The sequence below is a fragment of the Chiloscyllium plagiosum genome, unplaced genomic scaffold (assembly GCF_037043375.1).
Source record: "Chiloscyllium plagiosum isolate Xiang-an unplaced genomic scaffold, Cpla_swu_hap1 HiC_scaffold_23, whole genome shotgun sequence".
Taxonomy (NCBI): domain Eukaryota; kingdom Metazoa; phylum Chordata; class Chondrichthyes; order Orectolobiformes; family Hemiscylliidae; genus Chiloscyllium; species Chiloscyllium plagiosum.
The window spans coordinates 11838306-11855320 of record NW_028270161.1 but is presented as its reverse complement, the minus strand read 5'-3'; the positions used below and the strand labels follow the sequence as shown (position 1 = coordinate 11855320).

The 17015-nt window shown below is 41.5% G+C and overlaps 1 protein-coding gene and 1 long non-coding RNA gene across 5 annotated transcripts in view; one reads left to right on the top strand and one right to left on the bottom strand.

Annotated features, from left to right (window-relative positions):
- Positions 1–17015, bottom strand: part of celf2 (cugbp, Elav-like family member 2) — a 1014614-nt gene that overhangs the window by 475994 nt on the left and 521605 nt on the right. The gene's annotated exons all lie outside the window — the stretch shown is intronic.
- Positions 223–15282, top strand: LOC148145809 (uncharacterized). Its single transcript, XR_015761203.1, has 3 exons — positions 223–420; positions 8631–8730; positions 15112–15282. It is a non-coding gene; the product is annotated as an uncharacterized LOC148145809 (long non-coding RNA).

Here is a 17015-nt window from a genome sequence, read left to right as displayed (position 1 = left end):
TGTTATGGTGAGTCATTCTTGCTGACCTAGCCATGGAGAGCGAGCACTGACAAAGGACTCAGTTCAGCCAGACTGCAGAATTAGAGATGCTTGCTGTTGTGTTGTTCCCATTTGAGTAGCATCTGTAGTACAACACAGGAAGTCTCTTGTTGAAAGCACTTCCTGCAATGAACAGGAAATCTGCTTATGATTATACAGCCATTCTACGCTATTAAGATTTATCTGTAGTCTTCTGCAGGAAATTTTATTGTTTTGATGTGGATTCTGCCTCCAGCAAGGGTATCTTTACCTGAGCTGAAAATGTGTTGTTGGAAAATTGCAGCAGGTCAGGCAGCATCCAAGGAACAGGAGAATCGACGTTTCGGGCATAAGCCCTTCTTCAGGAATGAGGAAAGTGTGTCCAGCAGGCTAAGATAAAAGGTAGGGAGGAGGGACTTGGGGGAGGGGCGTTGGAATTGCGATAGGTGGAGGGAGGTCAAGGTGAGGGTGATAGCCGGAGTGGGGTGGGGCGGAGAGGTCAGGAAGAAGGTTGCAGGTTAGGAAGGCGGTGCTGAGTTCGAAGGATTTGACTGAGACAAGGTGGGGGGAGGGGAAATGAGGAAACTGGAGAAATCTGAGTTCATCCCTTGTGGTTGGAGGGTTCCTAGGCGGAAGATGAGGCGCTCTTCCTCCAACCGTCGTGTTGCCATGGTCTGGTGATGGAGGAGTTCAAGGACCTGCATGTCCTTGGTGGAGTGGGAGGGAGAGTTAAAGTGTTGGGCTACGGGGTGGTTGGGTTGGTTGGTCCGGGTGTCCCAGAGGTGTTCTCTGAAACGTTCCGCAAGTAGGCGGCCTGTCTCCCCAAGTTTGCAATGTTATGATGGATAACATATGTAACTGGACATGGGAAACATGGTTTTGAAGAATCCAACAGAATGTTTATTACAACTCACTGTTATATACGAATATTATATTCACAGGCAGACAGGGTTATTATTAAACATTTTAGTTACAAAGAGCAGTATGGTTTTTATCAGCAAATCATGCTTCAAGTAACCTGACTTAAGATGGAGTCTGAGATCCTCATATCATCAGGTATGTCTCTCTTAAAGGTACACTGTCATACCAGCTGAGACACATAACATCTCTTGCTAACTTTATCTAATTTCTTTGGCAACAAATGACTGCAAATGGCTCACCTGCTAAACTTCACTTGGCCTGCAGCTGAAACCAATGCTTTTTGCATTTTGAATCTTTGTGGCAATATGAATTAGATATTTGATGTTAACGCATGTGCCTCTAATTCGGAACACAAGACGTTACATTCCAGCTATCGTTACCAAGAAGCTTCCACGTTTTTCTCATTTTATATATAAATTGTTACATTCCAGACTTGCAGCAGAGGTCATAAGGCAAAAGTGAGGACTGCAGATGCTGGAGATTAGAGTCTAGATTAAAGTGGTGCTGGAAAAGCACAGCAGATCAGGCAGCATCCGCGGAACAGGAAAATTGACGTTATGGGCAAAAGCCCTTCATCAGGAAGCAGAGGTCATAAGCCTAGTTGCTCCTCAAAACTTGTGAAATTTCTCACCCACTTTCTTTGGAGAGACTGATAGCAATAAGAATGGGAATCCTGGTAGCATCTTCCCAATGAGTGAAGAAAGAATCTATGACTAAATGTTGCACAAGCCTAGATGGAATCTGTGAATTCAGCACGGGTAGGTGAGCTAATACTAGGTCTAATTGGTCAGTGAGACTCAATAAACTGAACTGCATTATCTCACTTACCTACTGAAGGTCAGTCGACATCTTTCCAGCTACAACAGATGGTGGACACACAGCAAGCAACTGATTTAAAATGGGACATTTTCACATTGGCGCACTCTCTCTGATGCCTGAAAAGCCCAACTCTCAAGAGTCAGAGTAGTGTCAGAAACGCAGCACGTGAAGCTATCAAATGTAGTTTAGATTTGTTGTTTTGGTGTCTGATGACATGCTCTGATCGCCACTAGTTGTTGTGGTGTTTTGGTAATCCCAGAAGAGTTTCCTAGGCTACTAGCTCTCCAGTCTGATCATTAACATTGACAGTCTTCATTTCACACCTGCAAGCATCTATGAAGCAGAATTTGGTCATCTGACTCTAGCTACCTCACCAACAAGGCCTTGGGTGTGAGACTATCTTCCATCTGCTTTCACTTGCACAACATCAACTGTTTTCCACACATATTTTTATGATGAACATGGTTGGCATGACAATAAAACAAATAATCTGTTTTATGATGTTGAATTGAAGGATCAATAGTAGCAAGTAAACTATGAATGACTTCCCTGTCCTTTTTCAGAAAGGCACCTAGGATCCTTTAAATCCACCTGAAGTGGCTCTGACATAAAGTCTAACCTGATAGACAGCACCTCCAATACTCCTTCAAGTTCTGTTTATAGCAGTGCATTGCCACCCTTGGGTTTTTAAGGACTTAAACCCTTGAGTGGGGCTTGAACTTAGGAACTTAAGGTTCAGAGGCAAGAGTGCATTCAACGAGCTACATACTGTGGATGAACCTAATCAATGAAATGATCTCTTGATTGATAAGTGGTAACAAACATCCTCTTATACCAAAGAGGCAGAGTCACAATCTGTGTGGACTGCCACTCCATGGAAAACCCAGCCCACAGATTCTCACCGTACAGAATATGAGAGCACAGGGAACCAGACAGACTTGGAATAGAGACTTCCCTCAGTTTTACAATACAGCTTTGCTGATGTACAAAATAAGTGGGATTCATGTCCCCTTTATACACTGTAGCTTCTGTTTTCCAGAAAGGCTAGTAGCCAAGGGCATAAACGGAAGGAGGACTTGTTTGCAGACACCCTCACAATAGAGAGAGTCACATTAGCGAAAGAAGGCTGTGCAGTCTTAGGAAAATAAAGCAGAGTTATTTGGGGTGGAAGGGAAATATGCACATCTATCCTTGAAAGCAACAGGAGTTGCTGATTCCTGCCACAATGCAAACTGTTTAAACACTGAATTTCTGTTAAGTGCACTGACCATTTTTAGTTAAGAATTGCTGCGTCCATTTTGTACACAACAGGATCCCATAGATGGCAAATGAGATGGCTCGCTAGTTTAGATTGTCTGTACTGTTCAGACTGATCAACTTCTAGCTCCATCCATAGGTAATTAAAGGATAACTTTTCACTACAATTGTGAAATGACCCTCAAGGAGAATGAAACAGTGAGGCAGGAGTGAAGACAGAGCAAAATGATTCAGTGATTGAGACTTTAGGGGAACAACTCAGGTGTGAGCTATCTGCAAAACCATCTCTTCTCTCCAGCTAGATATATAGACATATACACACACACACACAGATTCAGTTATGAATTATGTTAACTTTACACAAAACCAGTCCGATTACCACTTCCAGTTGAATTTGTCAGAAATGTGTACAATATCACAATTTTGCTTTATCTGTAAAGAATGCAAGTCATTGTATCACATTAATCATAATCATAGCTGTACATTGTATACTGGCACAGCTTTTAAAATCTGGTACCTAGTACATCACTGCAGTCATTTATTTGAATTTTACATCTTATTATAGTGAGAATTGTTATAATCCCAGTAGACACTGATAACTTGTATGAACAAATTTAAAACTTCCAGCTAATAGCTAAAAGAATGACATATCAAGATTTCACCGAAGACATCTACTGTATGAAGTGAGCGTTTCCATTAAAAATGGTCACTGTGACCTCTTTATGCAGGCACAGACACACACACACACAATGCAATTCAAACACCCAACACAGTTGAATGCGAAATGTTTTCAGAGTTCTTTTACAAAGCACTTCAAATGACAAGAGTGTGGAACTAAAGAGGAACACAGTTTCACTTAGTTGGAACTTGGCTGATCTGCAACATGTATAAACTTTGACAAGCCAGTCCTGCAATTACACTCTCCAATTTCGCTGCACTTCCTGTACGACATTCAACTCTACATGATGTTCCCTCTGTAGCAAGACCAAAGTAAATTATTTGTCAGACAGCAGTAGGCTGCAGTGCTGCATTTCCGTATGCGCATTTATTGCTCCAGCTAGCAGGGTTGCCTATAAATGCAGCCTTTACAAATGATTGAAAACTGAACCAACACTGACTTGGTCGGTGACCTATACTGTAATCCACCGTCTGGAATACCCTCCTCCTTATTCTTAGCCAAATTGAAAAAGTATATTTCACAGGTATATTTTGCACTGTTCTTTACACAGATACTGAACTTTCCCAGCTTAAATCCAAAGTTGTTTTTCAGTCCAGAGGATTTATTCACTTTATTTTCTTTTCTCAGCTGGATAGTTCTAAGAATGTAAGTTGTCTTTTATAGTGAGGCTTTCCTTTCCCATTTTTGACCTTTAGTTGCACTCTATCTTTCAGGTGAAGGCAGACATTAAATAATATCTGTAAACTATAGTGATATTTTGGGAAAGTCTTTATCTGCAACCTTCCATAGGACAATGTGAATCTCAAGGCTTTGTATCTAGGCAGAAATGCTAACTATGCAGGGCAATCTCGATTATCCGAACGTCACAGACGGGGAGTATTTTATTCACATAATCGAATGTTTGGATAACACAATTTACCCAAGCATCGGGACCTTGAGATCTTGTTTGGATAATCGGAAATTCAGATAATCGATGTTCGGATAATCGAGGTTGTACTGTAGTTAAAATTCAACTCTCGTATCTTGGAATTAAATGGACAGTTTAATGTTCAACTGTTTGCAACTTGACATTCTTGACACTTTCCTTGCAACTTAGAGATTCTGTGTCCAACCTTAATACAGGTGTCATTATCTTCAAGTGTACCTTCTCAGTGCTATCACCTCAGCTTTTCTTTCATCTCGAATTATCTGGCAGACTTCAATAACGGTCACACATCCCTCCATTATATCTTAAATTTAAAGACAGTCCCAAATCATACTCATTTTATAAACCTCATAATGAGACTAGAATTCGAAGTTCAAGAATATCACAAATACCTGCTGAGTTGAGGCATTTATTTCTGTTCCCTCAGGTTCCCTGATGACAGTTGCAATCTGTTTAATGTTATGTAGTCCGCCCGGATTATTCACATAGTTATCTGATAATGTGTCCCCAGTTTTCCGGCAGGATTCAGTTTGACTCGATTTATTATTGTCAAATGTACCTAGGTACAGTGAAAAGATTTGTTTTGCGCGCAGTACAGGCAGATCATGCCATACAAAGTGCATTAGGGTAACAGAAGAGAGCGAGGAATGCAATGTTATGGCTGTAGAGAAGGTGCAGAAAGAGAGAGATCAACTTTGTCAGACATCCTGGATGCTAAGCTATTGGAGGAAGGCTTGGGTTTCATTTCTGGAGTCTCGACACTACTTCGACCACCGTATTGATCAAAGTGACTCACAAAATAAAAAATAAATAATGAAGGAAAATGTCTGCTTTTGATAAGAAGAACAGAGCAAAGTGCATTTTTTTTGTTGTTCGCATTTGCACTCTCATCACTGATTTGCAGATTTGAATTCATAGCTAGGCCAACACGCCTACGTAGCAACTGGGGATGTGCCCTCCCTCAGGTATAATGCTATTCTCTCCAACTAAATTTGATGGATTTTGGTTAAGGATTATGGAACCAAGGCAGGTAAATGGAACTAAGGTACAGAACATTGATAATCTATTTGAATCGCAGTGGAACAGGCTCAAGGGGATGAGTGGTCTACAACTATGACAACTCCCATGGTTGGTGAAAAATGGTAGTTGGAAGACAGAGGTATTCAGGAGTGAGGAACAGAAATGGGCCAGAACATCTCCATCATTGACTGAGAATCATCTCTAACCTCAACAGTTTGGAGAGTCTTTTTTTTAAATTAAAAAATATTCTTCCAATGGGATTTGAGCACTGTTGACATTTGCTGCTCAAATCCATCTGCAGATATGAACAAGGTATTACAGTTAAAAAAAAGTTGGAAATTAAAGGCCATTGATAGACAAACTAGAGATTTTAATCCTAGAAGATTTTTTTGTTTAAAAGAAACACTTCTCATTGTTATGCATTATTTTCTCCTTGCGATCAACACAAAAGCCAACATCAACAAGCAAAGCAGCAATAAAAATTGAAGCTTAATCTATAACACAACACATCTGGGATAGTATTGCCGGAGTGCAAATAATGGGTGTTTAACTATTTGAATATTATATACAACCCAAACTCTACTTATATCTTTTCAAGCTTGTGAAAAAACTGTTTAGTGCAGGCCAAAAACAGAATTCACTTTTCTATTATAAAAAAGTAAAGATAGAGTATACAGATACAAGAATAAATTAGCAGATCAAAAAGTCTCAATTAGTTCTTAATTATTGTCAGTACTACTTTTCAAACAAAAATATCAAAGAACCTTTGGCGTACATTTGATATGTGAGTACACCATTGCCCTCGTGGGCCTTCCCCAACCACAGATATTTATACATGAAAGGGCTGAGGTGAATAATTAGAAAAAGGCTTGATGTATGATTAACCAGTTATTAGGCAGCCTTCCATTTCAAAACTGTCTACACAATCACCACCAAATAAAACAGGTGTGTTGTGAAACTTGAAAGGGTTCAGAAAAGATTTACAAGGATGTTGCTGGGGTTGGAGGATTTGAGCTATCAGGAGAGGCTGAAGAGGCTGGGGTTGTTTTCCCTGGAGTATTCAAGACTGAGGGGTGACCTTAAAATGGTTAGAAACACATGAGGGGCACGGATATGGTAAAAAGACAAGGTCTTTTTGCCAGACTGGGGGTGTTCAAAACTCGAGGCCACAGGTTCAAGGTGAGAGGGGCAAGATTTAAAAGGGACTTACGGGGCAACTTTTTCACACAGAGGGTGGTGCGTGTATGGAATGAACTGCCAGAGTAAGTGGTGGAGGCTGATACAGTTACAACATTTATTAGGCATCTGGATGGGTAAATGAATAGGAAGGGTTTAGAGGGATATGGGCCAAGTGCTGGCAAATGGGACCAGATTAATTTTGGATATCTGGTCAGCATGGATGAGTTAGACTGAAGGGTCTGTTTCCATGCTGTACAACTCTATGACTCTAATTCCAGACAGGAGGCATTAGTCTATAATACAGTGAAGACAAAACTGTTCATCACAAGACAGCCTGTTGGAAACTGCCATTCTAGAAATCCTGCTGGTTGTTTTCAAGTAAACCAGCAGTTACTGAGCAGAGATGATGCATCTGGATTTCCTCCCAGGACAATTACACTTGAAAATGACTTAGTACAGGCAATTGACATCCCAGTGGTCTATATTAACAATATGCTGCACATTTTTTTTTGAACAAGCAATAAAGATAGGTTGGTCCACACACTGCAACGAAAAAGAACAAGAAATTGGACTTCAAGGAATCTTGAATTTGAACTGCGGTTCAACATGCAAATCTCAGAGAGAGATACCCATCCACACCCTGGTTTTTCTGTTCCTTGAGCCCTTAGTTTAAAATTAGTATCGAGGTTATATTACTTGCTAGTCACTCAGAATTAGATGCATCTTCACCACACATTCTGAGTTATTCTGATTCAGCACAAAACGTAATGTCACTTTTTACAATATTTATTCATTCTGGTGACTGATGAATAGCATCTTAACAGCAGTCTGGGCATATAATGTCAATCTTCTGCAATCATCAGCAAAACCACAAACATCTCTTACCTAACGAAATCAATTCTAACTGTCACACTCTGTCCAAGCTTTCATTGTCTAAGGCCATTAATAGAGGCTGTGAACAGCTGGGGCTTCAATCCAATCACTGTATACTACAAGACAATGTATTCCAGTTTTAATAAAAAAAAGAATTTTCACACAGAATGTAAACAGCTTCTAGTATCAACTGCAAAGAAGGTCCTAATGCAACAATGCACGAGGCAGCTTTCATTCACTTTGACAAGAGTATGCACAGCCTTTGGGAGAGAATGGGGAATTCACACTTTCCTAGCAAGATCGTCAGGTGCAAAGCAGAAGATTTGACAGAGTCATGACCAACAGCCAGCCATGATATAAGGCAATTGAATGATATCCAGCTCATTCTCAACACCACCTCAATTAATGTGCCCTCACCCAAACACTCGTTCTGAATTACCCCTCTGCTGGTCCAACATCCAGGACTGTGTGAGCACAATTATTTTCAATGCAAAAGTCTATTCCTGAACCATTGGATCCCGAGCTCTCCCTGAACAATCACATTCTTCTATACTGTACTGTCTATGATAGTTAAAAAATACACAACACCAGGTTATAGTCCAACAGATTTATTTGGAAGCACTAGCTTTTGGAGCGCGCTCCCTCATCAGGTGGTTATCAGGTGCTCCCAAATAAACCTATTGGACTATAACCCGGTGTTGTGAGATTTTTAACAATGTTCTATGATATACAGGTATGCTTTTTATTCTACTATTGTCTATGGGTGCAGGTTTCACATTCTCATCCCTCTCTGTTTAAAACAAAATTGATACCTTTTTGTTGGGTTTTATTAGCAGCTATTATGTATTTAAGACCATTAGTTTTGCAACTCCCCACATGCGGAAACATTATCTTTTCATAATTTTACAGTTGACTCTTTCAACCTTCTCGTTTATACAGAGAGAGTCCCAGCCTGCAGAACTTCATGCTCAATTAATGACTTGTGAAGCATAATTATTGTTGCTTTGCAGCGAACACTTCAGCCAAGACCTCACAAAGCGTAAGTTGGGAGAATGACCAGTTAATATGCTTTTGATTATAATGATCGAGAGGGGAAGTTGGTCAGAGGGAACAGTCTCATTCTTTTTCAAATGGTGCCGCCAAATCATTTTTTGGCCACCTGCACAGAAATGGGACTTTGGTTCAACATCTCAAATGAAAGGCCTGATTTGTTTTATTACTGTCACATCTACCTTCAAGACAGCAGCATGCTCAGGACCAAATAGAGCCTCAGATGGACTAAATGCACCTTGCATCCACAGCCTCTCAATTCAGGTTTACTCACTGACCGAAGTTGCCTGTTAGGTTTTTTTTTGACAGGGCCATTTCACCACTGGACAAATCGCAGTGTAGGCATCAAACCGTCCCATTTGCACAGGTCTGGATCCTGCCCAAATTGCAGGCATCGGGTAACCCTCAGGTTTGGAATGGGAGTCCCACCTCAGCAAGGAGTGTGCAATATGTCACAAAATATTCATATACCTTTATGACATTATAAGTAAATATGCATCCAATATAATAATGGTTCGCAATTATATCTCACACTGATAGATAAGGGTCAGTCATGGTTGGGCATGGATACCTGTGGCTATCATAACACAGTCAGCCTTATCTAGAGATAATCTCTGTTGTTTAGACACTAGAGATAAAACCAAGGATTTTCTAAAAAGTTGCTGAAAGAAGAGGAGCATTTCTAATTTACCGAACACTGGGATACCGTAGGTTCCTGTTCCAGGATTGAGAACTCCTCCTCCTTCTCCTCCTCCTCTCTGTCACACACTAGTGACTGGAATTTCGATTCATATGTTCCTGATTGGCCAGCACAAGTCTAGCAGAAACTGCTGAGAAAAACTGCCGGAGAGCAATACTGCAAGAGACTGGGAGAGCACATTCTGAAATGCCACCTCTGGATTTATTCCTGAAGTGCTTTCATCTCAGGATCAGACAGCCGAATATTCGGCCATCCAGTTAGCAAATGCAATCCTTGTATATCATAATCAGTGCAATAAATATCCATTGGATTTGTCAATGTTCCAAGATATCCACGTCATGTTCACTATGTCACAGGAGATAACATGAGTATTGCTGCACCTTGTAGAATCTCTTGTCACAGGCAAACTTACACATCAAGGAGGATTGGTTAGATTCTCTCTTATTTGTGCTGGTCATTACCTGCCGACTGTATGGCACAAAATATACCTTTGTTTATTATTTACTCTTGAGGCGTGGATGTCACCGGCTGGGTCAGCATTTATTGGCATCACTGACGACAAGAGTCAACCACATTGCTGTGGGCTTTGAGTCACATGTAGCCAGACCAGTTACGGATAACAGATTTCCTTCCTTAAAGAGCATGAGTCAGCCAGATTTTCTTTGAACAGTTGACAATGGTTACATAGTCACCATTAGCTTTTATCCCTAGAGTTCTTTTTATTGCATACAATTCATATATTGCATGTGCCATGGTGGGATTCAGACTCATATCTCCAGAACATGAACTTGAGATTCTTTTAGCTCAGTGACATTACCACCTCCTCATGCCTCTTATCACCCAAAGTATGGATGCTGCCTGGATGTTGCTAAAGCTGCTTTAATTTGACCCTCTACGTATTCTTACTTTCTATAGGATCTTTATCTATCCCATAAACACACATTTGATCTCTTCCTATCAGAGCTTAAAAATGTGCTGCTGGAAAAGCACAGCAGGTCAGGCAGCATCCAAGGAGCAGGAGAATCGATGTTTCGGGCATAAGCCCTTCTTCAGGAAACATCGATTCTCCTGCTCCTTAGATGCTGCCTGACCTGCTGCGCTTTTCCAGCATCTCATTTTCAAGCTCTGATCTCCAGCATCTGCAGTCCTCTGCCTATCAGGTCAAAAACTCCAATTTTCACCATGATTAAAAACTCTCTCATTTCTGTATTATTAACAAAGCTTGGACAATCATAACATTTTAGTGGCCAGCTTAAGGTACAGGCATATATGGGAGTCATAGAATTGTACAGTACAGAACAGGCCATTTGGCCTATCAAGTCTGTACTGTCAAAAATACACGAAGTCTTGTAGCTTGAGAGGAGCAAAGTTGGGTTAAAACCAAAACCAAACATGTTTTGATGGCAGGAGTGAAAGACAGTGATCTCACCTTGATTTCCAAACTGTCAATGAAAGTTGAGCGCAGAGTTTAAGAATACCATCTCCATGTCACCAGAACAATGCAGTTAAATGAATTCCATTCTCCAAGCTAGATTTTGCTGCTCAGTTTTGCTTCACATTGTCCTCTAGTCTCTAACAGTGAATTCTGATGATCGTCATGGGATAGAGAGTTTTATCCCCTTCAAGAGCAAAGTAAAGAGGCATAATCACATCGTTAAAATGCTTGAGAATACTGTTATGAGTCAGGAGGAACAATTATTGAATTTATTTGTTTTCTTGAAGCGGAGTTTTGTATCTTTCAATCCTGGATGTATGTCCACAACTGAACTTAAGATACCATCCTACAGCATTTTATTGACCTGTATAGCTTCTCCTTCTCTATGTCTTATCTTCGATGAAATGTAGACCCTTTATCAGTGACCTTATTCACTAAACCCGGCCTGAAGCCCTGGCCAGATCTCAATGTTTTTCCAAAGCGCCAACCTCCTTTCAGAAGTGGAACATCTAAAGTAGCACAAATTTTCCAAATAAGGTAGCACCAATTGTTGGAGAAGGGAATGACGCCCCTGGTGAAACCTTGTGATGATATCACAGAGCTGCGCATCAGTGAGTATAAGTACCATAGGGTAGGTGGAGTTAGAACATAGGAGAACATTAGACACTCTGGAAGCAGACTATGATGCTCTTTCAGAAAAACCACCACATGGATATGAACATGAGGATGACACTCAGTAGATCAGAGCCATTTATAGCAATACTTAGTATTAATGAATAAATAAAGAGTGCTACTTTAAGTCTAAATTGAGGACAGATTAGATTACTTGCAGGGTGGAAACAGGCCCTTCGGCCCAACATGTCCACACCGGCCCTCCGAAGAGCAACCAATCCAGACCCATTTCCCTCTGACTAATGCACCTAGCACTACGGGCAATTTAGCATGGCCAATTCACCTAACCTGCACATTTTGATCTTGACTTTGCTTTCACTTCGACCAGCCTATAAATAAACCAAATACAATGTGGCATCAAACCATACGATAAAAGACCAATGAGCTACACAGGGTGAGACAAAAGTGATTTTGATTTACAATCGATTTTCTTTCAAGCTGAATCTGAGACCTTAATTAACCACGCCAGCATATGCACAATACTGGTAGAAAGGTTTTGGAAATGGAATAATTAAAACACCTTAATAATGTTCCATGTTTCAGCAAGTGCCAAATTTTGAAATTGAAATTCTTAACATTCTATTTAAATGGTAACTGCCATGAATGAATCACTTTGTACAGCTTCATGTCATTGTGACCTCACACACAATAGTACAAGTGAAACCTCCCCAGCGTCTGCTGAATTTGCCATAGACTGTTTTAATGGAGCTTTTACTGAAAGCCAGTCTCCTACACATGTCACTGTGAATCAGTTTTCACTGGACTGAAAAGACTTAGTGTTTTCCTTTCTGATATTCATCCTGAACATGATGTTCAGGGGAATGGGGGATGGGGGGTGGGGGTATCAGTGAGATGCAATGACTTAGTGATATAATACGATCATCAAAGAACTGTTTTGAATTTCTTCCTTCCTCCTTCTCTGTCCCCCTCCAGATCAGATTCCTCATTTCCTGAATGTGCCAATTCCCTTGTTATGTATTCTAGACCCCTTTCTGGTACACTGCACTGCTCCAGCCAACTTTGCTATCAGTGTCAGCACAGAATCATAGAATCGATGGGCTGTATGGCATGTTTCCACACTGTAGGGATTCTATAACAAAAAAAACCCCTCAATGTGGAAACAGGCTTTTCGGCCCATTGAGTCCACGCCAACCCTCTGAACAGCATCCCACCCTATTCCTTAAACCTTGAATTTCTCAAGGCTGCAGTGGCTCAGTGGTTAGCACTGCTGCCTCACAGCACCGCTGCCTCACAGCACCAGGGTCCTGGTTTCGATTTCTGCTAGTCTGTGTGGAGTTTGCACATTCTCCCCGTGTCTGCGTGGGTTTCCTTCAGGTGCTCCGGTTTCCTCCCACAATCCAAAGATGTGCAGGTCAGGTGAATTGGCCATGCTAAATTGCCCACAGTGTTAGGTGCGTTAGTCAGGCGTAAATATAGGGTAGGGCAATGGGTTTGGGTGGGTTTCTCTTCGGAGGGGCAGTGTGGACTTGTTGGGCCGAAGGGCCTATTTCCACACTGTAGAGAATCTAATCTAATCTAATCCACCCAACCTGCACATCTTTGGATCGGGGGAGGAAACTGGAGCAAAGCTATGCAGACATGGGGAGAATGTGCAAACAGACAGTCACCCAAGGCTGGGATCAAACCCAGGTCCCTGGCCCTATGAGGCAACAGTGCTAACCACTGAGCCACTATGGTGCCCTAAACAGCTTTTGAGTTCAAACTCCACCATCTGCCATTGTGGGATTTGAACCTGGGCCTGTTGCTAGTCCAGTTGCAATGCCACTGGGCTATTATTTCCCTCCATGGCACGGCTTGTGGTTGTAAGGATTTTTCTCCTCCCACTCCCACCTCAGTAGGATTCCATGCATGCTTTCAGCAGACTGGAAACAGGAACTAAAATTCTGACATTTGTCTTGCTGTTTCAGTCAGTGTTGCTGATGCTAATGCTGAGGCGTCACCTCAAAAACGTCTAAATTCAGTGCAAATCCTTTAGTTCAACGCAATGTAGTCCCTCATTAAATGACCACCACTTGACTGGTGAAACCACACTGGTTCCTAAAGTGGCAGGACTGACATATGAAGAGAGGCAGATCAGTTCAGACTATATTCACTGGAGTTCAGAAAAAATGAGGGGAGGATCGCATTGAAACCTGTAAATTTCTAACAGGACAAACACAGGAAGGATGTTTCCAATGACTGGACCGTCCAGAACCAGAGGTCACAGTCTAAGGATATGGGATAAGCCACTTAGAATGAGATAAGGAGAAATTTCTTCATCCAGAGAGTGGTGAGCCTGTGGAATACTCTACAACAAAAAAAAACAGTTGAAGTTTAATGGGCAATTGATTCACCATGATTTCCTCAACCTCCATAAGGTCATCCCTCAATCTCCTATGCTCCAGTGAAGAAAGTCCCAGCCAATCCGGCCTCTGCTTATAACTCAAACCCTTCCATATCTTAGTAAATCTCCTCTGAACCCTCTCCTGCTTAATATATCCTTCCTATAACAGGGTGACAAGAACTGGACACAGTACTCCAGAAGAGGCCTCATCAATGTTCAAACTCGATACAACCTCCCAACTCCTATACTCAAAAGTCTGAGCAATGAAGACAAGTGTGCTAAACACTTTCTTAACCAACCTGTCTGTATGTGACAGGTTAACGGATCAAAGAGAATGGAGGGGTGAAAGCAGGGACAGGGGACTGAGTTGAATGATCAGTCATGATCATACTGAAGGGCTGAATGGCCTACACCCATTCCTATTTTCTATATTTTTGTGTTTCTACTCCAGTTAAGAGATGATCTTGCCATTTACAATACATTTATCTGCTATAATCTGTATGTACATGGTCACTTTCCCAGAGTTTGGAACCTGGTGTTGGATAATAGCGAGTTTTGAGAAGATATGTAGCTCAGGTTGAGGTTTTGGATGTAGGTTTGCTCTGAGCTGAAAGGTTCATTTCCAGATGTTTCATTACCTTACTAGGTAACATCTTCAGTGGACCTCATGTGAAGAAATGCTGAAACTTCCTGCTTTCTATTTATATGTTTGGGTTTCTTTGGGTTGGTGATGTCATTTCCTTTGGTGATGTTATTTCCTCGGGTGAAGTCACTTTCTGTTCCTTTTCTCAGGGGGTGGTAGATGGGGTCTAACTCAATGTGTTTGTTGATAGAGTTCTCGTTAGACTGCCGTGCTTCTAGGAATTCTCGTGCATGTCTTTGTTTGGCTTCTCCTAGGATGGATATATTATCCCAGTCGAAGTGGTGTCCTTCCTCATCTATATGTGAGGATACTAGTGAGAGAGGGTCATGTCTTTTTGTGGCGAATTGATGTTCATGTATCCTGGTGGCTAGTTTTCTGCCTGTTTGTCCAATGTAGTGTTTGTTACAGTCCTCGCACGGTATTTTATAAATGACGTTAGTTTTGCTTATTGTCTGTATAGGGTCTTTCAAGTTCATTAGCTGCTGTTTTAGTGTGTTGGTGAGTTTGTGGGCTACCAAAATATTTAGATAATGGGATACAGCAAATACTTGGTTCTCTGATTTTCTGCATGCACAGAAAGGACGTAAAGCAGCAACTGTGTGATGACCAGATCGAAGAAGAGCAGTGCTGGGGGAGATTACCATTCATAACGTCGTTGTTGAGAGTCCACACCTTGTGGGTTTATCAGATGCCTTTGTGGCCAGTGCTGAACACCAAAGGACACACAATCAATAGAACATGAACTAATAAAGCAGCCATCACAACATGGAAAGGTTCCAACGTGTTTTAAAACCAATTACTCACTTTCTTTTGAAGTGTAGACAATTTTGCAATGTTGACTAATGTAGTAGTAATTTTGCGTCTAGCACAGACAGTAATGAGATAAATACTCAGATTATCTTGTCCTAGATGCTGAGAGATGGATTTTGGCCAAGGGACTGAAGAGAAATCTCCCACTCTTCCTCAAGTAAATCGATCTTTTATGATCCATTAGGCTTGTGGAATCCAAATGAGAAATGTGGATTCCATGTTCTTGAGGATCCTTGGTGCGTTTATTTACAGTATATATTATACAGAATGAAGAGTATTCCCCAGATACTCTCTGGGCCCAGTGCTGCAGACTACAATGTGTGGCCATGCAATAATATCCAGGTATTGAGCTCATTTAGATGTTGGGTTTTGAAAAGGACATTATCCCAAAGGTGATAACATAACATTTTGCAGCCAGCTACCAAGGGCAAATAGGCTCAATTAAAATCCCTATGAAGGCCAGCACATTGGAAGTGCAGCTTTCCCTCAGTACTGCACCAATGTCAGCTTGACTGTATAATCTTTAATAACTCAAAACACAGAGAATACAGCAGGTTAGACAACATTTATGGACAGAGAAAGAGAGAGTTGACATTTTAAGTCTGGTATGACTCTTCAGAAGGTCTGGAGAACAGTCATACTGGACACAAAATAGTAACTCTGTTTCTCTCTCCACAGATGGTGCCAGATCTGCTGAGTTTCTCCAGAATTCTCTGTTTGTTTTGGATGGTCAGCATGCACAGTGTTTTGCCCCTATTCCAAGCATTCAAATTTGAGTTCAATGCTCTCTGCAAGACCAATAGTAAGACTGACTATAAACGCACCAGGGCTAAGGAGAGAAAATTCATTGGGATTCCAAATATTTGCGTGAACATGGTGTGAACATAGTCCCCTTTGTGCATTTGAAGCCATTTGATAACAAATAGAGTCATACAGCACAGAATTGAGAGTGTGGTGCTGGAAAAGCACAGCAGGTCAGCAAGCATCTGAGGAGCAGGAGATTTGATGTTTCATCAGGAAGAGCTCATGCTCAAAACGTCAGTTTTCCAGCTCCTCTGCTGCTGCCTGACCTGCTGTGCTCTTCCAGCACCACACTCTCGACTTTGATCTCCAGCATCTGCAGTCCTCACTTTCACACAGCACAAAAACAGACCCTTCAGTCCAACTCATCCCTGCTGACCAAGTTTCCCAATCTAAACTAGTCCCACTTGCCTGTGTCTGGCCCATATCCCTCTATACCTTTCCCATTCATGTACCTGTCCAAATATGTTTTAAATGTTGCAACTGTACTTGCATCTACCACTTCTTCTGGCAGTTCATTCCACATATGAAGCACCCTTCTGCGTGAGAAAGTTGCCCCTCAGGTCCCTTCTAAATCTCTCTCCTGATCTGCTATTGTTCATTCTCCACCACTGTATAATGGCCACTCGGTGAATTCTGGGGGACTACTGCTGCTCAGGAAACCATTGCCCAGTTTCTGTCATTACTTCCTGGGAAGGCAGAATTAGCAGGACCAGAAAATGGCTGCAAATTGCCAAATTTCTATTTGCAGAGCTAAATGCACTTAACCTCTCAGTTTGTTGCTCAAGGAAGTGAGACCATTTTGACAAATCACTGCAGATGACAAACAGAATAATGGACCCGTAATCCCAACACTGTTTACAGAAGCT